This window comes from Dendrobates tinctorius, unplaced genomic scaffold (assembly GCF_039654945.1).
Source record: "Dendrobates tinctorius isolate UK_male_01 unplaced genomic scaffold, ASM3965494v1 ptg000139l, whole genome shotgun sequence".
NCBI lineage: Eukaryota > Metazoa > Chordata > Amphibia > Anura > Dendrobatidae > Dendrobates > Dendrobates tinctorius.
The window spans coordinates 420,025-447,036 of NW_027361807.1; the positions used below are offsets into that span (position 1 = coordinate 420,025).

The window sequence follows — 27,012 nt, forward strand, 5'->3', positions numbered from 1 at the left end:
CTCTGAGCTCGTTTTTTCCCATTTTGATGTTCACTCCTTGGCAGTTCATATTCAAATGAATGTAGCTCCCGGGAATCGTGGCCTATTTAAGTGATTTTTTTTCCTGGACTAGTGGGTACCTAAGAGAGAAGAAAACATTTTATTTTAATTTCTGTGTGCAATAGAAATAACCGATTATCATTACTTTTGGATCGCCCCTCGTATATTCCATAAGAAATAGAAAAAAGTGGAAAATAAATGTGCATAAAATCTATATTCTTTCTTCATCAGATCTAATCCACAGGGAACGTGAAACATTGTAAAATACCAGTCCATAAAAACCATTTTATTTCTTCATCAGATGCAATCCACAGAGGCCAAAAAGAAGTAGAATATATCTGACACTAAAAGCTATCTTCTCCTTTTATCAGATGCAATATATTGGGAAAAAGCAAAAAGTGTAAAATACCCTTTGATAAAAACCATCTTTTTTCATGAGATGTAATCCACATGGAACACGAACAATCAAAATACCAAACACTGAAAACCATTTTGGAAGTGCCAGTCAGTTTTTTGTCATTTGTATATTAGCTCTCTGACCGAGCATTCTGCCCTTCAGCATGTGGTGGATTTTAATTGCAACAGGGTCCTACCTAATCATAAATTCAGGCTTTGAAGAGAGGTAATCACATGTACCCAGAAATTCAGACTTCAATCTTAGAGATGTATTCACACTAGACACGTAAGACCCAGCAGATCTGAGACCACCATGTCATTGGCTGCTGGGCATGCATGAATTGGCCAAATTATGTGCTAAGCATCTCAGTTTTTTCCTAGTATCCAGAAGCAGTATTGCTCTTCATATTTTATCTATTTCATATTGACATGCTTTAGCACTATAGAGTGCAACCTTTTTGTTTACTTTTCAGATATACTCCATGGGAAAAATGAAAAAAGAGGAAAATACTTTTCAATAAAAACCATCTTCTTTCTTTATCAGATATTTCACAGGGAAAACAAAAAGTTGAAAATAACTGTTAATAAAAGACATCTTCTGTCTTTATCAAATGTAATCCATAGGAAAAATGAAAAAGTGGAAAATATCGAACTATAAGAACTATAAAAACTCTCCTCTTTCTTTACCAGATGTAAATCACAGGGAACACAAAAAAGTAGAAAAGTCCAGTCGATAAAAAACGTTTAAAATACTGATCAATAAATACCATTGTCTTTCTTCATCAGACCTAGTCCACAAGGAACACAAAGAGTGGAAAATACCTGTCAATAAAATCTATTTTTTACTTCATTAGCAGGTCCGTATTTAGAGTTTATGCTGCCCTAGGCACTTTGAGTGCTGCTTCCCCATTGGTGAGTATGACTAATGCAGACACATTGGCAAAAATCGCTCATGTGAAAGCAGCTTTTTTTCCCCAGTGCACCCATCTCCCCAGTGCAGCCATCTCTCCAGTGCAGCCATCTCCTCAGTGCAGCCAACTCCTCAGTGCAGCCATCTCCCCACTGCAGCCGTCTCCCCAGTGCAGTCGTCTCCCCAGTGCAGCCGTCTTCCCAGTGCAGCCGTCTCCCCAGTGCAGCCATCTCACCAGTGCAGCCATCTCCTCAGAGCTGCCATCTCCACAGGGCAGCCATCTCCCCAGTGCAGCCATCTACCCAGTGCAGCCATCTCCTCAGTGCACCTAGTCATCTCCCCAGTGCAGCCATCTCACCAGTGCAGCCATCTCCCCAGTGCAGCCATCTCCACAATGCAGCCGTCTCCTCAGTGCAGCCTGTTATGATTGAGTCACCGTAGGAGGCAAAAATAGAAATGCTAGCTAAGTCCAGAAAACCAGAGAAGTTGGCAGCTATCGGATTGCAGACCCCTGAACCTATCAACACAACTAGCAGTAGCCGTGGGGGGCTCCTACGATGCCCTAGGCCCCTCGATCACAGCCGGAGGACTACATAGCCTAAAGACAGAAAGGGAAATCTAAACTGCCCCAGAGCAGACCCCAAAGCAAAAGGCAGCCCCCCACATATAATGACGGTGAAGCAAGAAGAAAGAACAAAACACAGACAGAAAGATAGGCTGAGCAAAGATGGGGCCCATGCTAGCTTAGATAGGAAAGGACAGGAAGGCTGCTGTCTGCAATCCGTAAAAAACCCTATGAAAATAAGAGCCAACAAACTGACAGTGAAAAAAGGCCCTGAAGACGCTAGGCTTCAAAAAAGCTATGTCAGTACTCAGGAATATTCTGAAGACAGAGCAACAGGCAAAAGGAGATTCAGCTCACCCCAGCAGGGAATGGCAGAATCCAGAAAAGCAAGGAAAACAAAACACTAATGCAAAAAGGCAAAGCAGAAATCTTAGCTTTAGATGAGCAGGAATCAGACTGGTTTCCTAGAAGTCCAGAGAAATCACCAGCAGGCCAGAAGGGCGTCGGCAGCCTTATATCCAGTCATTAACTCCAATCAGCCAGTCATCATCATCAGCCCCAGGTGTTTGACAATCAGGCTCACTACCTTTCTTCACCAGAAGAGGGAGTTCCTCGGGCCTCAGTAGTGAAGGGGAAAATGAACTCACAACAGCAGCCGTCTCCTCAGTGCAGCCATCTCCTCAGTGCAGCCTTCCCCCCAGTGCAGCCATCTCCCCAGTGCAGCCGTCTCCCCAGTGCAGCCGTCTCCTCAGTGCAGCCCTCTCCTCAGTGCAGCCATCCCTTAAGTGCAGCCGTCTCCTCAGTGCAGCCATCTCCTCAGTGCAGCCATCTCCCCAGTGCAGCCATCTCCCCAGTGCAGCCATCTCCCCAGTGCAGCCATCTCCTCAGTGCAGCCATCTCCCCAGTGCAGCCATCTCCTCAGTGCAGCCATCTCCTCAGTGCAGCCATCTCCTCAGTGCAGCCATCTCCCCAGTGCAGCCATCTCCCCTGTGCAGCCATCTCCCCAGTACAGCCATCTCACCAGTGCAGCCATCTCCTCAGTGCAGCCATCTCCCCAGTGCAGCCATCTCCCCAGTGCAGCCATCTCCCCAGTGCAGCCATCTCCTCAGTGCAGCCATCTCCCCAGTGCAGCCATCTCCTCAGTGCAGCCATCTGCACAGTGCAGCCATCTCCTCAGTGCAGCCATCTCCCCAGTGCAGCCATCTCCCCAGTGCAGCCATCTCCCCAGTGCAGCCATCTCCTCAGTGCAGCCATCTCCCCAGTGCAGCCATCTCCTCAGTGCAGCCATCTCCTCAGTGCAGCCATCTCCCCAGTGCAGCCATCTCCCCTGTGCAGCCATCTCCCCAGTACAGCCATCTCACCAGTGCAGCCATCTCCTCAGTGCAGCCATCTCCCCAGTGCAGCCATCTCCCCAGTGCAACCATCTCCCCAGTGCAGCCATCTCCTCAGTGCAGCCATCTCCCCAGTGCAGCCATCTCCTTAGTGCAGCCATCTGCACAGTGCAGCCATCTCCTCAGTGCAGTCATCTCCCCAGTGCAGCCATCTCCCCAGTGCAGCCATCTCCCCAGTGCAGCCATCTCCTCAGTGCAGCCATCTCCTCAGTGCACCCATCTCCCCAATACAGCCATCTCCTCAGTGCAGCCATCTCCTCAGTGCAGCCGTCACCTCAGTGCTGCCATCTCCACCGTGCAGCCATCTCCTCAGTGCACCTAGTCATCTCCCCAGTGCAGCCATCTTCCCAGTGCAGCCATCTCCCCAGTGCAGCAATCTCCTCAGTGCAGCCATCTCCTCAGTGCAGCCGTCTCCTCAGTGCACCCGTCTCCCCAGTGCAGCAATCTCCTCAGTGCAGCCATCTCCTCAGTGTAGCCATCTCCCCAGTGCACCCATCTCCCAAGTGCACCCATCTCCCCAGTGCACCCGTCTCCCCAGTGCACCCGTCTCCCCAGTGCAGCCGTCTCCCCAGTGCAGCCGTCTCCCCAGTTCAGCTGTCTCCCCAGTGCAGCCATCTCCCCAGTGCAGCCATCTCCCCAGTGCAGCCATCTTCTCAGTGCAGCCATCTCCTCAGTGCAGCCGTCACCTCAGTGCTGCCATCTCCACCGTGCAGCCATCTCCTCAGTGCACCTAGTCATCTCCCCAGTGCAGCCATCTTCCCAGTGCAGCCATCTCCCCAGTGCAGCAATCTCCTCAGTGCAGCCATCTCCTCAGTGCAGCCGTCTCCTCAGTGCACCCGTCTCCCCAGTGCAGCAATCTCCTCAGTGCAGCCATCTCCTCAGTGTAGCCATCTCCCCAGTGCACCCATCTCCCAAGTGCACCCATCTCCCCAGTGCACCCGTCTCCCCAGTGCACCCGTCTCCCCAGTGCAGCCGTCTCCCCAGTGCAGCCGTCTCCCCAGTTCAGCTATCTCCCCAGTGCAGCCATCTCCCCAGTGCAGCCATCTCCCCAGTGCAGCCATCTTCTCAGTGCAGCCTTCTCCCCAGTGCAGCTATGGCACCCCTGAGGATTCAGTTGCCACAGAGGTACTGCACCTCCTCCTGAGGTGTGGTACCCCTCCATCCAGGTGAGTTGGAGGCTCCTAACCACGCTCCGACACTCACATTCCACACAACATGGTAGTTCAGCAAAGCCATATTGCGGCTCCCTGCTTGGAGTGTAGCAGAGCACCTTTGGTAGCTCCCTGCTTGGAACATGAAACGTGCTGGGAGGCGGGTGGAGTTTAGAATCCATAAAGAGCGGGAAGGTTTAGTCAGTCAGTCAGTCAGTCAGGGAGACAGAGAGAGTCACTCAGAGAGGAGTGAGGATCCCTGGAATAGGGATGGAGGAAGGAGTGCTGCAGCTGCCTCAGTGATCTGAGCCAGCTGGCACAGGAAAAGAAAGAAGGAGAAAGACATTGGACTGAAACCTGATCTTCTATGAGAGAGAGGGATTAGTACGGAACAAAGGAGTAAAAGAGAACAGAGAGGACGTGGGTTAGAGGAGAACCCTGCCTAGTGTCATGATACCAGTGCTGGGTGACCGGCACTGCTGGGGTTAATGTTCTGACCTCAGTGCAGACTCTCACCTGCACACCTGGGACCTATTTTGGTGGCCTCTCATTGGTTCTGGGGAGGCTTCTTATAGCCTCAGGAAGCTCTCATCCCCCATCAGTTATACTTTCGCCCTTGGCATTGTGTGGTGACACCTGAGTGTGTTAGTGCTGTGTTCTGGTTGCATGATTCTCTGTGTATGACTCGGTCTGTTCTCTGGATATTGCTTTGGATTCTGCTTGGTACCTTCTACGTCTGTTTGGTTTTGATCTCTGCTTGGCTCTGACTATCCGTTCTGTCTCATCCCTGGTACTTTACTGAGATCTTGTGTATGATCTTTGGCTTTGTCTGACCTCCCATCTGTTTATCCCACCTGTACCTCGCTTGCCTGTATTGTGCATGACCCCCGCTTTGCCCGACTTTGAGTTTTCTACCTTCTTTGAAGGCAGGATGCTAAGCCCTGCCCCCTTGTAGTCACATGACCGTAAGTCCTGTGCCTGCTTTCTAAACTTCTACATTCAGGTCCCGTGCATCTTTATTTTCCGGCTGTTCTTGTCCCCAGGGGTCCCTACGGTGCGGGTGAGTCCCTGCTTAGCGGAGGCTGTACGCCGGCTCTGTCAGGACCCTGACATTATAATTGACCATTAAGTTTTTTGGGGTTTTTTTATGCAGAGAGTTATGGATCCCATACAGTCTCTGGCTGACCAGATGAAAAGTCTGAGTCAGATGTTTCAGGGTTTATCTCTGGAGCAGCAAGCTCTGGCTCGTTCTCAGCAGCAGGTTTCTGAGACAGTGTGGGGAGCTCTAGCTGCTGGGTCTCTGAGGACTGGGGCGAGTGATGTTGTTTTGGTGTCCCCAGAACCACCTGTTAAACTGCCTGACTTTTTTTCTGGAAACCAAAAGGAGTTCAGGGTCTTCATGGAGGGGTGCAAACTTTTTTTTAGTTTGAGACCACGTTCCTCTGGGGACGAAAGTCAGAAGGTTGGGGTGATTATGTCTCTGTTAAGAGGGTCCCCACAAGCTTGGGCTTTCTCCCTTCCTCCCACTGCCCCTGAGAGAGTGTCTGTGAATGCATTCTTTGAGGCCCTCTGGCACATTTATGATGAGCCTGACCGAGTGCGATTGGCAGAGGACATGGTGATGAGTGTCTGTCAGGGGAACACTCAGCTGAGTGGTTTTGTACTGAGTTCCGCCGCTGGGCCGCAGAGATTTCTTGGGACGACGCCACACTCCGAGGACTCTTTCGCAGAGGCTTGTCCGAGCAGCTGCAGGATGCCTTGGCGTTACATCCCCCACCTAACTCTCTCGAGGACGCCATGACCCAGGCTGTCCGGATGGACCGCAGGCTGCTGGCCAGAGGGGTGATGCAGGTGGAAACTCCATTGTTCCCCAGTGGAAAAGAGACTGCCTCTGAGCTCACGGATGTAGGCGCCCTCTCCCTGAAGGATACGGAGAGGAAACGCCGGAAGGACAAGCAGTTATGCTTTTACTGCGGTAAAACGGGACATTGGAAAAGGGAGTGTCCTGATTGCCCGTCTTCAACCCGGTCGGCAGGAAACGACTAGGTCTGGGTAGTCAACGGGGAGACTACTCAGACCCTCAGGTACCCTTTTCCTCATTTTCTAAAGTCTTACTGCATGTGGAACTGTTTGTGGATGGTAGTTCTTTTTCCTCTACAGCCTTTGTGGACTGCGGATCATCGATTAACCTCATTGACTCCCAATTGGTCACACACTGTAAGATAGGGACAGTTAGGCTCAAGGTTCCGATCAAGGTGATGGCCATTGACTCCTCTCCCCTCACTAAGGAGGGAATTCTCTTTATGTCTGACTTGTTTTCACTCAGAGTGGGCGCTACTCATGTGGAAAACCTAAGTTGTTTTGTTCTGGACAATCTACCTGCAGGGTTGGTGCTGGGCATGCCCTGGTTACAACGTCATAACCAAGTTATTAACTGGAAAACGGGGGAGATTGTTCAATGGGGGTTTAATGATTTTAAGTTATGTGATAAATCTGCACTGCTGGTTGAACCTGTTAAATCTGTGTCTGTATCATCTGTCGAGCTGGAAGGTATTCCGGAATGCCTGAAGGACTTAAAAGATGTATTCTCCGAAAGCGAGGCTGAGATGTTACCGCCACATAGACCCTTTGACTGCGCTATTGAGCTGGTCCCGGGGGCTAAATTACATAAAGCCCGTCTGTTGAATTTGCCCGGTCCTGAGCGCTTGGCTATGAAGGAGTACATTGCGGAGTACATTGCTGAAAGTCTGTGCAAAGGGCACATACATCCTTCAGTCTCACCTGTGGCGGCAGGTTTCTTTTTTGTAAAGAAAAAAGATGGCGGGTTATGTCCCTGTCTCGATTTTCGGGAGCTTAATCAGATTACGGTACGGAATACATACCCCCTTCCGCTGATTCCCGATTTGTGTAACCAACTATCAGGGGCAAAGTGGTTTTCGAAACTGGATCTTCGGGGGGCATATAATTTGATAAGGGTCCGAGAGGGGGGTGAATGGAAAACCGCGTTCCTCACGACCGAGGGACTGTTTGAAAATTTAGTCATGCCATTTGGTCTTACCAACGCCCCCGCCATATTTCAGAATTTCATCAACGTGGTATTCTCAGATCTCATTGGTCGTTTTGTCGTTATCTACTTAGATGATATTTTGATATACTCTTCCGACAAGCATTCTCATTTGGAACATGTACGAACTGTTCTCCAAAGACTGAGAGAAAATCATCTGTATGCCAAATTGGAGAAATGTGTATTCTGAGTGCAAGAATTGTCATTTTTGGGATTAATTTTATCCGGTGAGGGTTTTCGCATGGACCGCAAGAAGGTGCAGGCCATTGCGGATTGGGTGCAACCCCGAGATCTTAAGGGTCTTCAGCGCTTCTTGGGGTTCGCCAATTATTGCCGCAAATTTATCTGGGGGTTTTCGCAAGTGGTCAAACCTCTCACGGATCTAACATGCAAAGGTGCGGATGTGAGAAATTGGTCCTCGCTCGCAAAAGAGGCCTTTGCGACGCTGAAAAAATGTTTTATGTCTGCTCCTGTCTTGGTACAGCCAGATCCTTCCAAACCATTTGTGGTGGAGGTGGATGCCTCCGAGGTGGGGGTGAGGGCAGTGTTATCTCAAGGGTCTGCCACTCTTACCAACCTCAGGCCATGTGCTTTCTTTTCCAGGAAGTTCACTGCAGCTGAAAGAAATTATGATGTAGGCAATAGAGAGCTTCTTGCGGTCAAGTTGGCGTTTGAGGAATGGAGGCACTTTTTGGAGGGGGCCAGTCACCCGCTTACTGTGATCACTAATCACAAAAATTTGTCATACATTGAGTCTGCTAAAAGATTAACGCCCAGACAGGCCCGTTGGTCACCTTTTTTTTCTCGTTTCCAGTTTACTTTTACTTTCTGTCCAGGGTCAAAGAATGTGAAGGCTGACGCCTTATCTCGTAGTTTTCACCCTGTGTCTGCCCCTGAGCCACCGTCCTCCATCCTGCACCCTGGGGTGGTGTTAGCAGGGATCTCGTCTGAATTGGAACGGGAAATTGAGGGGGCCCAGTCGCTGGCTCCTGCGGCCAAGCCAGGGGGCAAGTTGTTTGTCCCAGAGCAACTTCGCCTTAAACTCTTGCAAGAGTTCCACGAATCCAAGTTGTGTGCTCACCCTGGTATATCAGCCACGCGACTGGTGGTGGCTAGGATCTTTTGGTGGCCTACTCTTGGTTCTGATATAAAGAAATTCATTTCTGGTTGTGGGGTCTGCGCTCGTTCTAAAAGCCGGCCGGCGGGGGAGCTGATGCCCTTGGAAGTTCCCGAAAGACCGTGGACCCATCTGTCCATGGATTTTATTACCAATCTTCCCTCTTCCAGGGATAATACTGTGGTATGGGTAGTGGTGGACAGATTTTCAAAGCAGGCTCATTTTGTACCCCTGTCCGCATTACCTTCTGCTGAGACCTTATCCAGAGTGTTTGTGCAGCATGTGGTCCGCTTGCATGGGGTACCCCTGAATGTGGTGTCTGATCGTGGTGTGCAGTTTGTGGCTAAGTTTTGGTGTGCTTTCTGCAAAAAATTAGGGATATCTCTGTCCTTTTCATCTGCATACCATCCTGAGAGTAATGATCAGATGGAACGCACTAATCAGTCTCTGGAACAGATCCTCAGATGTCTGACTTCTGCTAGACAGAATGACTGGTGTGATATACTGCCGTTGGCTGAATTTGCCTTCAATAGTCGGGTGAGTCAATCCACTGGTCTGTCCCCTTTCTTGATCAACTATGGGTTCAGTCCTCATTTTGGTGAGTTTTCACGTCTGGATTCGGGGTGCCCCGAGGCTGAGGACTCCCCAGTGCACCCATCTACCATTGCTACATCCGGTTCTGTTTCTTCTGATCTATCTGCGCTGTGTTAGCAGTCTCTGTGCACTTACTCATACTATTTGTCTCCACAGAGTATCAGTATCTGTATCCTGCTATCCCTGACAAACTCTGCAATCACCTGTGCAAGTGCCATCCCGTTCCGCCAACAGCCATCTGAATCCGTAGACAGAGACAAGGTTACTAGAGCCTGCTTGCTACCATCTACCCAGAACCAGGACCTTCCTCACCTGTGTCTACTTCTCTACGGTCTCTTCCATTATACTGTATCTGTTACCCCTTTTGGTCCCACTGGGACAGCTGCCACGTGTCCGGGGTCTAACTGGAGGTAGCACCTGTGTCCTCTGGGTATTCCACTCTGGTCCTGTCCGAGGGACTTTACTACGGGTACCCGGGGATCACTAGTTACTCCCCCTTCGGAGCCCCCAGGACCATGGTCCCAAGATTCCACTTTAAAAATAAAAAGCAAATGTGAACTTCACCATCTCTGCCTCCGCTTCCATTCGTTATAAGCAGCTTCTCCCAGACCACGGCCAGAGATACATTCATTTTGTGAGGTTTGTGCTTTGTGCTCCCTGTGCCTTGAGTTCTATGTGCTTGATCTGTTGCCGACCTTGAACTTTGTTCTGACTATCCGCCTGTTAACCCCTTCAGCTCTGATCTGTTATCCTCCCAGTACTCTAACCTGTGAACGCTAATTGACTACACTTTTGTCTCTTCCTTCTGTTTATGACGTACCCTCCTGGCTTCTGACCTTGGACTCCTTGACCACTCTGACTCACGACTTGGCCGTGAGAAGTGACTAGCGTCACAGAATACAAAAAGTGGAAAATACCTGTTAATGAAAGACATCTTTCTTCATTATATGTAAGCCAAATAAAAGACAAGAAGCTATAAAATACACGACACTCGATCTTCTTTCTTCATCAGATGTATTCCCGGGAACACAAAAAATGGAAAATACCCGTCAAGAAAATCCATCTTCTTTCAATAAACAGATGTAATCCACATGAAATACAAAAAAATTGCAAATATCTCTAGGTAAGAACTATCCTTTTTCTTTATCACATGTAATTCATATGGAACACAAAAAGTGGAAAATAACTGTAGACAAAAATCCTCTTCTTCTTTCATCATCCATAATCAACAGGGAATGTTAAAAATTGGAAAATATCCTTATAAAAAATCTGTTTTCTTCATCAGATGTAATCCACAGAGAAAAGAAAAGAAAATGAAAATACTCAAAATGAAAAACCATCTTTATTCTTCATGAGATACAGTATATTCCATAAGAAATAGAAAAAAGTGGAAAATAAATGTGCATAAAATCTATATTCTTTCTTCATCAGATCTAATCCACAGGGAACGTGAAACATTGTAAAATGCCAGTCCATAAAAACTATTTTCTTTCTTCATCAGATGCGATCCACAGAGGGCAAAAAGAAGTAGAATATATCTGACACTAAAAGCTATCTTCTCCTTTTATCAGATGCAATATATTGGGAAAAAGCAAAAGGTGTAAAATACCCTTTGATAAAAACCATCTTTTTTCATGAGATGTAATCCACATGGAACACGAACAATCAAAATACCAAACACTGAAAACCATTTTTTAAGTGCCAGTCAGTTTTTTGTCATTTGTATATTAGCTCTCTGACCGAGCATTCTGCCCTTCAGCATGTGGTGGATTTTAATTGCAACAGGGTCCTACCTAATCATAAATTCAGGCTTTGAAGAGAGGTAATCACATGTACCCAGAAATTCAGACTTCAATCTTAGAGATGTATTCACACTAGACACGTAAGACCCAGCAGATCTGAGACCACCATGTCATTGGCTGCTGGGCATGCATGAATTGGCCAAATTATGTGCTAAGCATCTCAGTTTTTTCCTAGTATCCAGAAGCAGTATTGCTCTTCATATTTTATCTATTTCATATTGACATGCTTTAGCACTATAGAGTGCAACTTTTTTGTTTACTTTTCAGATATAATCCATGGGGAAAATGAAAAAAGTGGAAAATACCTTTCAATAAAAACCATCTTCTTTCTTTATCAGATATTTCACAGGGAAAACAAAAAGTGGAAAATAACTGTTAATAAAAGACATCTTCTGTCTTTATCAAATGTAATCCATAGGAAAAATTAAAAAGTGGAAAATATCGAACTATAAAAACTATAAAAACTCTCCTCTTTCTTTACCAGATGTAATTCACAGGGAACACAAAAAAGTGGAAAATTCCAGTCGATAAAAAACATTTAAAATACTGATCAATAAATACCATTGTCTTTCTTCATCAGACCTAGTCCACAAGGAACACAAAGAGTGGAAAATACCTGTCAATAAAATCTATTTTTTACTTCATTAGCAGGGCCGTATTTAGAGTTTATGCTGCCCTAGGCACTTTGAGTGCTGCCTCCCCATTGGTGAGTATGACTAATGCAGACACTTTGGCAAAAATCGCTGATGTGAAAGCAGCTTTTCTCCCCAGTGCAGCCATCTCCCCAGTGCAGCCATCTCCCCAGTGCAGCCATCTCCCCAGTGCAGCCATCTACCCAGAGCAGCCATCTCCTCAGTGCACCCATCTCCTCAGTGCAGCCATCTCCTCAGTGCACCTAGCCATCTCCCCAGTGCATCCATCTCCCCAGTGCAGCCATCTCCTCAGAGCTGCCATCTCCACAGTGCAGCCATCTCCTCAGTGCACCTAGCCATCTCCCCAGTGCAGCCATCTCCCCAGTGCAGCCATCTCCCCAGTGCAGCCGTCTCCTCAGTGCAGCCGTCTCCTCAGTGCAGCCGTCTCCTCAGTGCAGCCATCTCCCCAGTGCAGCCATCTCCCCAGTGCAGCCATCTCCTCCGTGCAGCCATCTCCCCCGTGCAGCCATCTCCCCCGTGCAGCCATCTCCCCCGTGCAGCCATCTCACCAGTGCAGCCATCTCACCAGTGCAGCCATCTCCTCAGTGCAGCCATCTCCTCAGAGCTGCCATCTCCACAGTGCAGCCATCTCCCCAGTGCAGCCATCTCCCCAGTGCAGCCATCTCCTCAGTGCACCTAGCCATCTCCCCAGTGCAGCCATCTCCCCAGTGCAGCCGTCTCCCCAGTGCAGCCGTCTCCCCAGTGCAGCCGTCTCCTCAGTGCAGCCGTCTCCTCAGTGCAGCCGTCTCCTCAGAGCAGCCATCTCCCCAGTGCAGCCATCTCCCCAGTGCAGCCATCTCCTCTGTGCAGCCATCTCCCCTGTGCAGCCATCTCATCAGTGCAGCCATCTCACCAGTGCAGCCATCTGCTCAGTGCTGCCATCTCCACAGTGCAGCCATCTCCTCAGTGCAGCCATCTCCCCAGTGCAGCCATCTCCTCAGTGCAGCCATCTCCCCAGTGCAGCCATCTACCCAGAGCAGCCATCTCCTCAGTGCACCTAGCCATCTCCCCAGTGCAGCCATCTCCTCAGTGCACCTAGCCATCTCCACAGTGCAGCCATCTCCTCAGTGCACCTAGCCATCTCCCCAGTGCAGCCATCTCCCCTGTGCAGCCGTCTCCCCAGTGCAGCCATCTCCCCAGTGCAGCCATCTCCTCAATGCAACCATCTCCCCAGTGCACTGAGTTTAGCCTCCGCTCATTCTCCACCCCTCTCACTCTCCCCCCTGCCACTCACTCTTCCCCCCGCTCACTCTCCATCCTCCCCATGCCGCTCACTCTCTATCCCCCCCACACCGCTCACTCTTCATCCAGCTCACCAGCTGCTGCATGTCTCGTCTAGCCAGGCGCCGGTATATTTTCTTCTTATTTGTGTCATGAATATGGGTGCCACGCCTATGAGAGTGGAGTGGCATCCATATTCATGATCTTAATGAGCGGTACCACGTGACCGTGTGCTGACACAGGAAGAGCAGATATCGGCGCAGCTCAGGACCATTGGAGCTGCTGTGCAGGCACCGCTGGAGGAGGTGAGTGTGATGGGGGGATGAGGGGAGGGACGACCCAGGACTGAAAAAAAAACCTTGTTCAGGTGCCACCCTCCACAGAGTCCTGCCCTAGGCACATGCCCACGAGTGCCTAATGACAAATACGGCCCTGTTCATTAGATATAATCCACAGGTAGCACAAAAAAAATCAAAAATACAAACACTAAAACTCTTTTTTCACCAGATGTAATCCATAAGGAACAAGAAAAAGTGGAAAACACCTGTCAATAAAGAACATCTTCTTTCTTCATCAGACAGAATCCACAGAGGGCTTAAAACAGTGGAAAATACACAACACTAAAAGCCATATTCTTCTTTTATCAAATGTAATCCACAGGAAAAACGAAAAGGTGTAAAATACCCAATTCTAAAAGCTATATTAATTCTTCATCAGATGTAATCCATAGAGAACACGTAAAAGTGAAAATTACCTGTCGATAAAAAACATCTTCTTTCATCTTCAGATGCAATCCACAGAGAGCATGAAAAAGTGGAAAATACCCAACACTAACACTCATCAGATGTAATCCGTGGGGAAAAGGAAAAAAAATGGAAAATACCCATTGACAAAAACAATGCAATTTACAGGGAACAGAAAAGGTGATAAACATCTGCAAGAGATTGGGTATTAGCTTGACCTTCTCCTCTGCCTACCATCTCGAGATCAATGGTCAAACGAAGAGGACCAATCAGTCACTAGAACAGATTTTGCGATGTCTTGCCATGTCCCAGCAGGATGATTGGTGTTCCTCATTGCCCGTGGCTGAGTTCGCATTTAATAATCGGTTTAATCAGTCCACTGGCACCTCTCCGTTTTTCTGTAACTACTGTTTTCACCCCCATTTTGGTGAATTTTCCAGGCCGGATTCGGGGTGTCCAAGGGCTGATTCGGCGGTTCAATGGTTAGGGAAGGTTTGAAGGGAGGTCCAGAAGAACATTGGGGTGGTTCAGGGCAAAAAGAAACATTTTGCTGATAAGCGACGATCTGTAGGATCTAAGTTTCTGGTAGGACATAAAGTGTGGTTGTTTACCAAGAACATACATCTGAAACTTACTTCAGTTAAGCTGGGTCCCAAGTTTATTGGTCCTTATGAGATCATTGAGCTTGTCAACCCAGTTGCCTTTCATTTACGCTTACCTCCATCGCTTCGTATCCCCAATGTGTTCCATAAGTCCCTCTTAAATCATTTGTACCTTCCTCTGCTTCAGTATCTTGGGTCCCTGCATGATCAGTCCATGCTGATTGGTTAGTTTGGGCTTTTCATGCACGTTATCCTAGGAAACCTGGGGCTCCGGAGGCCCCCCTTGAGAGCAGGTTACTGGTATGATCCAGACTGGGTTTTGGGTCTTGTCTCTCCTTTCGCAGTCTGGATATGTCAGGGGTTAACTTTCTCTGGCTTGTTCTGGTGTTGAGTCTGCTATTTCTCTGCACTGCATCCTGCAGGCAGTGCCAGTTGTATTTCCTGCCTATGGTGTGTGTAGCTGGCTCTGCTGAAACCCTGATTTGTCCTGCTGCGTTTAGCTGGCTTTGCCCATGTCTGTTCACTCCTCTCCTACCTGTCCCGACTCTGTGTGTCCTTGTGTGTTTGGATTCCCTGGTACTCGACTCTGCTTTGACTCTGACCTGATACTGTCTCTTCCTTCTGGTACTTCTGCTATGGATCAGTACTGACCTTTAGGCGCTCCTCTGACTCTGTGTTTGAGATTCCCCTTGGTACTACGCAACTCTCTTGTATCAGCCTGGCTTGTCTGACTATTCTGATGCCACCTGGTGGTAGCCTCCCTGCAGTTCTGCTGGTCTGCTCTGAGCAGGATTTCAGCCCTCTCTCCACTATGCCACCCTCTAGTGGAGTTTGCGTTTCTCTGCATTTACCTGCAGTGCTGCAGCAATCACATCTGTGTGCGCAGAAAATTCTGCCATTTTTGTGGTACTATAAAAAATTTTTGGAGCGTCTTATACAATTTCTTGACACCATTTTGCTGCCAAAAATTATTTAGCTGAAAAAAAATATTTAGCTACAGGGCAGATTTTTTTTCCATGGGGTTTTGTCCGTCACACGGAGCGCATATCATTGCAGTCAAAATTGTGCCATTTCAGGCCTCCATAGAATTATTTTTGTTGTGTCGTAGCCTACTTATTGACACAATTTTACTGGCCAAAAAGAAAGAAAATACAGGCCACATATTTTACAATGTGAAATCTCCATCACACGCCTCATCTATCAGTGGGCTAAAAATTGTGGCATTTCAGGCCTACATTGAACTGTTTTTGCTGTGTGCTATCCTAGTTTTTGATACTATTTTCCTGTAAAAAAAATAAAAATGCAGGCAACATATTTTACAGTGTGGTATCTCTGTCACACGCCTCATCTATCTGTGGGCTACATATTGTGGCATTTGAGGCCTCCAGTCAACTGTTTTTGCTGTGTGTTATCCTAGTTCTTGACACTGTTTTCCTGTAGAAAAAATAAAAATGTTTTTGCTGTGTGTTACCCTAGTTCTTGACACTATTTTCCTGTAAAAAATAAAAATAGAGGCTGCATATTTTACAGTGTAGTATCTCCGTCACACGCCTCATCTATCTGTGGGCTGCAAATTGTGGCATTTGAGACCTCCATTCAACAGTTTTTCCTTTGTCTTAGCCTAGTTATTGACACCAGTTTGCTGAAAAAAAATTGTCACCTACAGGCCAGATATTTTAAACTGTGGTTTTCCTGCACACGGATCATATATAAGTTTGCTCCAAATTCTGCCATTTGTAGTGAACATGAAAACTATTGTAGTCCACTTAAAATGGGCAAGGTGCGTGGCAAGGGACGGTGAAGTGGACGTGATGGTGATGATGCGAGTCCGAGGCTGCGGACAAGCTGAAATTGGACCACAACAAGCACCCACATCTTCTCGCTCGACCTTCCTGTCCCAATTACTAGGGGACCCCAGCAGCACACGACTATTGAACCCAGAGTCAAAAGGTTGTTGGTTGGATAGTGGATAATGCTTTCAGTCACTTTGCCACCACCACCACCCTGTTTTCCACATGGTCAATTCTGAGTAGCCATGAGTCAGGACCGCATAATACTCACCTTGATCCTCCTTCCTCCCACCATGCCGAGTGCCCAGAGACAACTGATCCTACGCTTGGACACTCCGAAGAGCTGTTCACTTTTCCATTTATAGATTCGGGCCTCTCACCTCATCCACTTGAAGCGGGGCAAGATGAGATGGCATGTAGCGATGCCCAAATATTTGAGCAGCCATGGTCACACGAAGGAGACAGTGGGAAAGTGTCACGAGAAGTGGACAATGATGAGACACAATTGCCAGAAATTTAGGAGGACCAGGGTGTGGAAATTAAATTCGAGGTGGAGGATGATATAGTAACTGACCCAACCTGGCAGGAGGACATGCAGAGCGAGGACAGCAGCACACAGGGGGAGGGAGGCATACCACCCCAACAGGCAGGAAGAAGCAGTGTGGTGGCCGCAGACAAAAAGCGGGTAACTGTTACTTGTAAAACCAACATGATGGAAGTTGGCAGTACAACTGTTAGGTCTTCCCGAGTCTGGTTGTTTTTTAACTACTCTACCGATAACCCCAAACAGGCTATTTGCACCACCTGCCATGCCCGCATCAGGAGGGGTAGCAAAACTACCAGCCTGACCACCACCAGCATGATCAGGCACATGGCAGCAAAGCACCCGACTTTCTGGGCCGAACCCCAGGCTCCAGGAACAGTGTCTGCAGGTGACACCACTGCTTCTTCCACTGTTGTGCGTGCAAGCCATTCCCCTGTCCACAGTGCATGCAAAGATGCCTCCTACCCTGCACCTGTTGTTGCCACACTCAACTAGCACCATCATCAAGCACATCCATGTCCTTGTCCCAGCGCAGCCTACAGTTGTCTATACCCCAGTCATTGGAATGCAAGAGTAAACACACACTCAATGGCACACAGGCCACAGTACTAAATTCACACATTGCTTGTCTGCTTACTCGCTAAATGTTGACTTTTAGGCTCGTGGTGATGGAAGCTTTCTGCAACCTGATGTCGGCGGCCGTCCCTCAGTACTCGATCCCCAGCCGCCACTATTTCTCCCGCTGTGCTATCCCGGAATTACACAAGCACATGTCCCACAACATTACCCATGCCCTCAACAATACTGTTACTGGGAAAGTCCACCTAACCACGGACACGTGGACAAGTGCGTGAGGGCAGGGACGGTACATCTCACTGAAGGCACACTGTGTTAACATAGTGGAAGCCGGGACCCAGGCGGACCTTGGCATGGAACACGTCCTCCCGACGCCGAGGATTGCAGACCCTATATCAATCAGGGTTGCTCCAACAGTCTACAGCTCCTGCACCTCCTCCTCTTCTCCCTCCATCTTCGAAATGACCACATCAGTCACAAGCTGGAAGCACTGCAGCACTGTCTCAGCCAAGCGGTAGCAGACTGTGCTGAAGCTAATATGCTTAGATGACAAAGGGCACAATGCTGAAGAGTTGTGGACAGCTCTGAAAGAGCAGGCTGATCTGTGGCTGACACCGCTGAACCTACAGCCAGGCATGGTCGTGTGTGACAATGGCCGGAACCTGGTGGCGGCTCTGAGGCGAGCTCACACACCTACCCTGCCTGGCCCATGTGCTTAACCTCGCTGTTCAACGGTTTCTCAAAAGCTACCCGAAGCTGCTGAATCTGCTTGTGAAAGTACACCACCTGTGTCACCATTCCACTTCTCTGTATTCTGAAAAGCTCTCTGCTCACAATGAAAGAGGATGCATTGCAGGCGGTGCACGATGAGATGGAGCAAGGAACCATACAGGGTGATCACACACAGCTCAGCCTCATGTCATCTCAACATGGACTGGTTTACAATGAGGAAGATGAGGAGAAGGAAGAACAGGAGCTAATTTCATGCGCTATAGATGGTACTACAAGCACAACTGTCATACCGTCTGTTCAGCGTGGATGGCCTGAGGACAGGAAGAAGGAGGAGGAGAGCATGGTCATTCGTCCTCTTGGTGAGGACACGGAAGTCTTGACTATTAGCAGTCTGGCATGCATGGCTGACTTTATGTTGCACTGCCTTTTCCGTGACCCTCGCATTCTCAAAATTTTCTGTCTTTGAATTATTGGGTATCCAAGCTGGACATGTGGCATGAACTGGCTCTCTATGCCTTGGAGGTCCTGGCTTGCCCTGCCGCTAGCGTTTTGTCAGAGCAGGTTTTTAGTGCTGCTGGTGGAATTATACCTGATAAGCGCATCTGCCTGTCAACTGAAAATGCTGACAAGGTGACTCTTATAAAAATGAGCAAGGGCTGGATTGGTCCAGACTTCTCTATACCACTGAATGATAACAGCGAAACATAACCTCAAATCTAGTGTCTTTTTTTGGGAGATATATTCCCATGCACCTCTTCACACCCACACGTGGGCATACGCTTCCTGATTTTGCCTATTTGCTGTTATCCTCCTCCTTCTCCTCATCCTCATCAGCCACCACCACTAGATCACCATGGTGACCGTGGTCTGTGATGCAACAGCCATGTTATTGTGCTAAAGGTTGTTTTTGATGCCAGTAAAAAATTTTTTACACATTATGTTGATGTGTACCCCCCAGGGGGAAATGTTTGACAGCCCATACACTTAGTGTATGGGCATTACAGCCATAGGAGACCCACTCCTTTAAATTGGGAAAAGATTTTAGTACGCCATCCTCCACTTCTCTTCCGACACCACCACTAGGTCACCAATTGAGAAAAATGGGAACTTTGGTTTCATGAGGCCATCCAGTACGCTGGTTTAAAGGGTTATTGGGGTGCAAGTAACTTTGAGGCAGGACAGGCCTTGCATTCAATGCATAGGCTAACAGTATGGCAGTACCAAATAAATAAGAATGGAAACTTTGGTTTCATGTGGCCATCCAGGATGTCTGTTCAATGAGCTATTAGGGTGCGTCCAAAATTTGGGTAAGGCCTTGCAATCAATGCATAGGCAATAACAGTATAGGAGACCGAGTGTTTAATAATGGGAACAACAAAGCATAGCCGGCTGATAGCTCTCTTCTCTAAGAATAGTGAGAACAAACTCCTTTAAGAAGATTAAAGTCCACCTGATGGCCCTCCTCCTTTAACAGTCCCTCCTTCATAAATGAAACAGGATGTGTCTGATGATGTGTCACACACCACATGGCCAGCTAAGGTTGTAAAATGTTAAAATGACATTTCCCAGTGAATGCATTTGGCTTGGTTGAAAGCAATGCTAATGTTGAAAAATGCATCAAAAACGCTACGTGTTAACATAGCCCAAGTGGTGGAGTAACATTTTTGTTTTGGAATATTTATTTTGCCTTACATACAAATCATTACCCTGGAGAGGATGATCCTTAACATATTTCCCAGAAAAATCAATTTTGCTTTTTTTTTTTTGTATGTTTTATTTTGCGCCTGGAAAAGTAAGACTCTGACATTGTCCACAGCAGTGACTTGAGAGTCAGAAATACTTCCAGGTGTCTTCCCCATGATGTTCCCATGTCATTTCAACACTGTTCCCATCGATTTCAGACGTTTTCAGACCCTAAAAAGAGCCCTGTGGGAGGTCGCAGCAAAAATGCTCGGGTTCCCATAGACTTACATTGGGCTCGTTGCTCGGGTCGAGCACCCAAGCATTCCAATTTTCTTGACCCCAGTAACAAGCACCTGAGCATTTTAGTGCTCGCTCATCACTAGTCAGCAGCCATTTTAACTATTCTAGCCTGAACTTTCTGCCTAAAAGGTAGTATCTCAGAGAATTGATTGCCCACTTGATGACCAAGCACTCTTTCTCTACGATGGCATAGTTCTCCTCACAGGAGGAGAGTTTCCTACTCAGGTATAGGACTGGATGCTCGTCCCCATCTATTTCTTGGGACAACACAGCTCCCACACTGACCTTGGAGGCTTCCGTCTGGAGCACAATCTCCTTAATGAAGTCAGGTGTAATCAACACCAGCTATCTGCACAGGATGAGCTTCAACTCCTGTAATGCCTTCTCAGCTTCAGAGGACTATTTGACCATCGATGATTTTGTGCTCTTGAGAAAATCTGTCAGGGGGCGGCTATCATGGCGAAATTCGGGATAAATCGCCGATAATATTCCACAATTCCACAAATGCCCTAACCTACTTTTTGGAGACCGGCTGGGGCCACTTTTGGTGGGTTTATCTCGTCCCTTCCAACGACATAGCCCAAGAACTTTGCGTCTTCTTTCTCGAGAGCGCACTTCTTTGGGTTTATAATAAACACTGCAATCCTCAGTGCATCCAGTACCACCTGGACCTTCTGCAGTTGACTTACCCAATCCGGGCTGAAGATCATGATGTTGTCCAAGTAACCGGTGTCATACTTCTTGTGAGGGCCTAAGATTCGGTCCATAGCCCTCTGGAAGGTAGCTGGGTCTCCTTGTAGTCTGAATGGCAACCGGGTATATTTAATACACCCCTCAGGTGTAGAGAAGGCCGTCTTGTCCTTGGCACTTGGAGACAGGAGAATTTGCCAGTACCCTTTCATTATGTCCTGGGTGTTGATATATCTGGCTGAGCCTAGCCTCTTAATAACCTCATTGACCCAGGGCATCGGATATGCATCGAACTTGGACACCTTGAACAATAGGGTTGGACGGTTTCAGCAGGTTAATGTGGTACACCTGGTATTGTTTTCTTATCCTTGGCTGGTGGACTTTGTAGTTGATGTCAATCAACTTTTTGACCACCTTGTATGGCCCTTGCCACTTGGCCATGAACTTATTTTCAACGGTGGGGTTCAATACCAACACCCAGTCTCCAGGGCTTAACTGTCTCAGTTTTGCCAACCATTTATAGACCCTTGCGTGGACCTCTTGTGCTTGGAGTAGGCTCTCCCTCACAATCCGCATCACACTCGCAATCTTGTCCTGCATCCGGACCACATGTTCGATAACGCTTCGGTGGGGTGTTACCTCCGCATCCCAGGTCTCCTTTGCAATGTGAGGAAGACCTTGAATGTTCTGTCCGTATAAGTTCTTTAACGGCGAGAAGCCTGTATAGGCTCTAATCACTAATGGAGAACCATAAGTATGGCAGCAGGCAATTCCAATCTCAGCCATCCTTCTCCCCGACCTTCTTCGATATAGATTTCAAAGTCTTGTTGAACCTCTCCACCAGACCGTCTGTCTGCGGATGGTACATCGACTTCCTAAGTTGGGTAGTCTGAAGGGCCTTACATAACTCCCTCATTACCTTGTCAGGATCTCCTTTTGACAGGCACTTCTGGGAGAAAATATGAACTAGCTCTCGTGCTATACTGCATACGGAGGAGTTTCTCAGTGGTACCACCTTTAGTTACCGTGTAGCATAGTCCATTACCATCAGGATGTATTGATGACCCCAGGTGGACTTAACTGCCCTTTCTGTAATGTATATATGCCCCCAGCCACTCCTGTAATGTATATATGTCCCCAGACCCTCCTGTAATGTATACATGCCCCCAGCTCCTCTTGTGATGTATTTGCCCCAGCCCCACTGAGATGTATATACCCCAGCCCCTCCTGTGAGGTATATGTCCCAGCATCTTCCTTTGATGTAAATGCCCCCATCCCCTCCTGTGATGTATATGCCCCAGAGTCTCATGTGATGTGTGTGCCTCGGCTTCTCCTTTGATGTACATGCCCCAGCATGTCCTGTGATGTATATGCCTTCAGGCTCTCCTGTGATGTATATGACCTGACTTTTCCTCTGGTGTATGTGCTCTAGCCTCTGTGTTCAGAACTTACTCCTGCAAGTTATTTTCAAAATTCATCGTGATCTAGGCCGACGCAAATCTGGAAAAGCAGTTACGAGTAGCAATATCATCCATACCACGTAACATCACACTACAGATTAACTCTTGATCAAATGAATGGGCACTGATCTGCAGTAACCGACCCGAAGATGATGACTGCTGCTCAGTTTGAGTGGTGGGTGTTGGAGAAGCACCGATCTGACGTTAATGACCTATCCCATCAATAGGTCATCAATATGTTAGTCCTAAACAAATATTTTTAACATAGAAAATTCTGAACCAGTTGATTCATTCTGCCATCACAATGACTGCAGATAACACGGGTATGTTTGACAAGTTAGTGGTTAATTCTAATCTATCATAATAAATATAATTTACAGGTGCGCACTATCCAAACAGTGATATCCTGGAGAATAACATCCTATGATCTGACATCAACATGTGCAATGATTGTTTTTTTTTTCTTTCCTCTTTTATCTCATAGACCATGAAATCCCTTAAGATATCCTACAAATGAATGAACAGTTTATTAGGATTAGTAAAATTAATCCTGGCACAGAAAAACAAATGACATTAAAAAAGCAAGGAGGAATGGAGAAAACCTAGCTGCCATTCATCTGACAATTGACATCTGCTAGTTAGCACTGAGCCAGGATTGCCTGTTCCAGATCACCAGGGTGAATAATCCAATCTTTAATGACAAAACTAAGTTGACAAGTTTGAAGCAGCTTCATGGTGATCTCTCAGATTAAACAGAGAGGTGTGAAGCGAAGATTGAATGAGGGATTTGAACCATTAAGCTCCCAACACATTAGGTGTTAAACAAACAGTCACCCTTTTTGAGGTGAATGGTACTACATACACATCATTTTGAGATAACATTGCAGGATAGGTCATAACCCAAACACAGCATCTCCCCTTACAATGACTTTTAGCAAAACTCCCCCTCAGGTGCTATAGGGTTCAAATAGGATACTTTACACTTAATGGTCACAAATGGCTAAACAGGAGCTTCCCTAATAAGGGGGAATGCAAACACGGTCTCAGAATTCCCTGTCATTTCTTAGTTAACTAAAGACCCAAAAGACGCTAAGAGATTGACCAGCTGTAATAGATATGACAGGATTCAAGACCATCACCACAACAAACAGCTTAATGGCACAGGATGACTCCTGACACAGGGGAGAGTGGCAAGGGCTTAATATCCCAAATTCTTTCTTGTCATGTCATCTTTACACTTGTCTAACTAAAGGCAGGTTTCCAGATATTAATATTGAATAAAACTGCTTACAGCGAATATCTCACTTGATTTCACAAGACAAACAGTTTAAATTATTAACAAGATCTCTTAGCCCTGGTGAGACTGTTGCACTTACATTGAGGATCCATGTCACATTAGCTGTTGTATTCCTTTTAAAAGGATAGGACTAGAATTATAATGCATTTGAATCCTAAATACCTATCTACTTAATGTCACAATCTAATCATTTTTGCAATATACTTTAATTTAAAAGTCCCAATCTTCACTCACTACTCTAACTGCTTTATTTTCTCCTTATTTTCAAGTACGTTTCATTTGAGAATCCAAGTGCACGCTGGAATAGTTAAACAAGTCGGCATCAGGTGCCAGAGGCTAGGGTCACTGAAACACCATCAGCAATGTCTGTTTCAGAAGCTGGGCTAGTCCCTGCTCTACTGAGCATGCATCGCCTGTCAATTCAGACATATGCTTATGTGGCGCCCAGCTCCTTAATCGCCCAAAAGGGTTAAATATGTACTGTTCTGTATGTGTTTTGTGAGTAATAGGAGTTATGCTTTATCTGCTAGACACACACACAATTTGCCTCATTCCCTCATTTGTCTGGAGCTGAGTGCTTTGCAGACATACCCTAACTGGGAGGGGACAACTTGTTGTTCTCAGTGTGAAGAAGGAGGAAGTAGCCTGGATGCCATGATGATATGTGGCTGATCCAGGAGTGAGAGCTAAAAAGCAGGGAACCAGCCCCTAGATCATCCATGTTTTCCCTCAGGAATACTGCAATAACCTGGAATCAGTGAAGGACAGTGCAAGTGGGAACTTGAGTTGCGTCACAAAGGATTCAGACTGCAAGTTGCTGAAGGCGAAATACACAGTGGGGAAAGGCAAAACTGGGAAGTTCTAAACTCTAGAAAGCCTTGGTCCCAAACGGGATTAGAATATCAGGAGGTACACTGAGTCACAGCAAAGAGAAAGATAACTTCCATTCTCCAGAGCAGACTGTAACCTGATGAGAGTTGTAATATCTCCTCTGAACTGCACATGAACTACAGTAAATACTAAAGTGACTCTCCTTGTCTCCTGCCTTATTACTCTGTGCCTTCTACTTGCATCACCATCTCTGCAGGTCCTGCCCTGGTTGGAGAAGGTTTTAACATCTGCAATGCCATCACCATCTACTCCCCCAGGGATCATCTGCAGTGTCGGCTACACTACAGCCGATCACTCCAACTGGCGTCACGAATCACTACATAAACTTTATCCCCATCAAATTCTACCCCTTTTACAGTTGTGGCCAAAAGTATTGACACCCCTGCAATTCTGTCAGATAATACTCAGTTTCTTCCTGAAAATGATTGCAAACACAAATTCTTTGGTATTATGATCTTCATTTAATTTGACTTAAATGAAAAAACACAAAAGAAAATGAAGCAAAAAGCAAAACATTGATCATTTCACACAAAACTCCAAAAATGGGCCAGACAAAAGTATTGGCACCCTCAGCCTAATACTTGATTGCACAACCTTTAGCCAAAATAACTTCGACCAACCGCTTCCGGTAACCATCAATGAGTTTCTTACAATGCTCTGCTGGATTTTTAGACCATTCTTTGGCAAACTGCTCCAGGTCCCTGATATTTGAAGGGTGCCTTCTCCAAACTGCCATTTTTAGATCTCTCCACAGGTGTTCTATGGGATTCAGGTCTGGACTCATTGCTGGCCACCTTAGAAGTCTCCAGTGCTTTCTCTCAAACCATTTTCTAGTGCTTTTTGAAGTATGTTTTGGGTCATTGTCCTGCTGGAAGACCCATGACCTCTGAGGGAGACCCAGCTTTCTCACACTGGGCCCTACAATATGCTGCAAAATTTGTTGGTAGTCTTCTGACTTCATAATGCCATGCACACGGTCAAGCAGTCCAGTGCCAGAGGCAGCAAAGCAACCCCAAAACATCAGGGAACCTCTGCCATGTTTGACTGTAGGGACCGTGGTCTTTTCTTTGAATGCCTCTTTTTTTCTCCTGTAAACTCTACGTTGATGCCTTTGCCCAAAAAGCTCTACTTTTGTCTCATCTGACCAGAGAACATTCTTCCAAAACGTTTTAGGCTTTTTCAGGTAAGTTTTGGCAAACTCCAGCCTGGCTTTTTTATGTCTTGGGGTAAGAAGTGGAGTCTTCCTGGGTCTCCTACCATACAGTCCCTTTTCATTCAGACGCCGACGGATAGTACGGGTTGACACTGTTGTACCCTCGGACTGCAGGGCAGCTTGAACTTGTTTGGATGTTAGTCGAGGTTCTTTATCCAACATCCGCACAATCTGGCATTGAAATCTTGTCAATTTTTCTTTTCCGGCCACATCTAGGGAGGTTAGCCACAGTGCCATGGGCTTTAAACTTCTTGATGACACTGCGCACGGTAGACACAGGAACATTCAGGTCTTTGGAGATGGACTTGTAGCCTTGAGATTGCTCATGCTTCCTCACAATTTGGTTTCTCAAGTCCTCAGACAGTTCTTTGGTCTTCTTTCTTTTCTCTATGCTCAATGTGGTACACACAAGGACACAGGACAGAGGTTGAGCCAACTTTAATCCATGTCAATTGGCTGCAAGTGTGATTTAGTTATTGCCAACACCTGTTAGGTGCCACAGGTAAGTTACAGGTGCTGTTAATTACACAAATTAGAGAAGCATCACATGATTTTTCGAACAGTGCCAATACTTTTGTCCACTCTCTTTTTTATGTTTGGTGTGGAATTATATCCAATTTGGCTTTAGGACAATTCTTTTTTTGTTTTTTTCATTTCAGACAAATTAAATGAAGATAATAATACCAAAGAATTTGTGTTTGCAATCATTTTCAGGAAGAAACTGAGTATTATCTGACAGAATTGCAGGGGTGTCAATACTTTGGCCACAACTGTACATGACCGCCTGGGGCCATGGACCGGGTCACCGCCGCTGTGACATCTCCCATTGAAGTTAACGGGATCGGTACCGAGTAACCCATGGCCCCTCGGGTGCATCAATTTTTGGCGTCACGAACAGGATTCGAACAGGATTATCGTGCATGCCTAAAGTCCTACAGGAGCAACGACCTGCAGCAACTGAAATGGTGAGTCGCACCCCTGCAAAGGTTAACTAGGGGGAAGATGCTTAATCCCAGCGACACTCAGGGAGCAGCAGCTGCAGCTCCCATATTCCCTCTCACCATGCCTTATTTACCGGGTGCAACATGGCTGCCACAGTACAATGGTGAATCACACATCTTAAGTGACTTTAAAGGGAAGCTGCGCAGCATGTTTGAAATTTACCCTATGTCAGAGGAGCAGGAAGTCAGTATACTTACAAGTCAGCTCAGTGGCGCTGCCCAGAGAGAAGTTAAATCTTGGCCAGCGACTGATAAAAAGACTGTAAAAGACATTTTTGCTAAGCTAAAGGATACTTTCGATACTCGCACTGCTTCAGAAATAAAGATGCGATTTTTCAGCTGCAGACAGAAATCACAGGACACTGTCAGAGTCTATGCCCTTAACCTGCAGGAGGCGCTGCGGAAAATTAAACAAATTGATCCAGACAGTGTAAGAGATGAAAACAAAATGCTGAAAGAACAGCTTATTGAAGGTCTTCTGTCTGACTCCAGTAAGGCACAACTGCGCATCATGTAATTACAGAACCCTGACATGGACTTTGTTCAGT

At 46.9% G+C, this 27,012-nt stretch overlaps 1 long non-coding RNA gene across 1 annotated transcript in view; it reads left to right on the forward strand.

Moving 5' to 3' along the window:
- LOC141048976 (uncharacterized) overlaps nucleotides 1-9,858 on the forward strand; it is a 42,805-nt gene extending 32,947 nt beyond the window's left edge. The window contains exons 6-7 of the long non-coding RNA XR_012220224.1: nucleotides 1,290-1,347; nucleotides 9,384-9,858. This is a non-coding gene — a long non-coding RNA (uncharacterized lncRNA). The remainder of the gene's footprint in view (nucleotides 1-1,289; nucleotides 1,348-9,383) is intronic.
- The last annotated feature ends 17,154 nt before the right edge of the window (nucleotides 9,859-27,012 follow it).